Source organism: Diaphorina citri, unplaced genomic scaffold (assembly GCF_000475195.1).
Source record: "Diaphorina citri unplaced genomic scaffold, Diaci psyllid genome assembly version 1.1 scaffold132237, whole genome shotgun sequence".
NCBI classification, from domain to species: Eukaryota; Metazoa; Arthropoda; class Insecta; order Hemiptera; family Psyllidae; genus Diaphorina; species Diaphorina citri.
In genome coordinates this window covers 8,780-10,153 of record NW_007509167.1, presented here as the reverse complement: position 1 = coordinate 10,153, position 1,374 = coordinate 8,780, and positions in this window count along the sequence as shown.

Sequence of the window (1,374 nt, the reverse complement as noted above, 5' to 3'; positions counted from 1 at the left end):
GAATCTCCCCTTGGAGATTGGGATTCACACCATTTCACAACACACTCCTTTTCAGGACAGACTTGGGGCCAAAAGCCCTCTAAAAATGAGCTTACAGCTGCATTTTTGGGGTTTTTTTAGTGAATTTTAGAAGATGATTCTCTTGTCAACCAAAAGGCTATTTTATTTTATGATGCTACATGATGTAAGAAGATGCTCGCATCTTCTTACATCATGCTCACATCAGAGTGGGGATGAATTTTTTGGAAACGCCTCTGCGACCCTAGTGGAAGAATAATGAACTTTCAATTTATTCCGCGCTGTTTCAAAAACAGCGCAAATGTCAAACCAGATGCAAGTCCGGAGTCACATCAGTCTACATCAGTTAGCATTTGAGGGGAAGCAAATGTTATTGTAGGGGAACATGATGCCAGGGTGGGGAAGTGAAAATAAAACACAAAAAATTCAAATGTTGATGCTCACATCAGTTATATCAGAATAAAAAACAGGCCTAAGGCCTAAGGAAAGCAAAAAACCTAATATATTATGTAGGTATCCTCTTCCCAAAAATGGTTTGACTACCCCCTCTTTTTGACTCCTTTCAGGAGGAGGGGAAAGATGGCTACTTGCTACTTAGGGGAGGGATAGGTAAGTATTTTGAGAGAGTTGATACATACATAAGTACTACATTCATGGGAAGTATCTAATTTGAGGAGGAATATAGGTAGGTACTTAGTAACACATGGTCAAGCTACCTATGAGAAACTCATTAGCGCCCTGGTAGTTAGGTAACTAGGTAGGTAGACTTTATGGCTTCATATTTTATGAGGTGTCATAAGGGGATGGTGGTCCAGTTTTTGTTTTATTTTTGAGAAAAAGCCACAGGCATGGTAATACTTGGGGGGGAGTCGTAGGTACGATATTTAAATAAAACACACACAAAAAAATGTAACAAGCTGAGATTTTTTAGCCCCTAGTTTATTCGATCGTGGTTAGAGAAAATCAGTAGGTACCTACATATGTGCCTACCTAATTTGTTTAATATTCAGTTTATTATTATTCTTCATTTGATTTTTTGATTTTACTTTCATGTAAAGGTGGATTTCCACCAACGCGACTTTTGCCGCGCGACAGGGTCGCGCGGCAAAAATCGCATAGTGGAAACGTGTCGCGCGACACGAAAAAAAGTCGTGCGACCATGCGACTTCTATCCGATGAAAGTCGGTCCGGATCAAAGGAATGTCGCGTAGCAATGCCAGTGGAAACGTGTCGCGCGACTCTTCATTTTAGTTTGTTTTTTATTATGAGTGGGAGTGCTTTAATTTTAATAAAATTTTAATTTTTTTTATAATTTTCATCACCCTATATCACGTTGAATACACAGCTTAAAAAAAA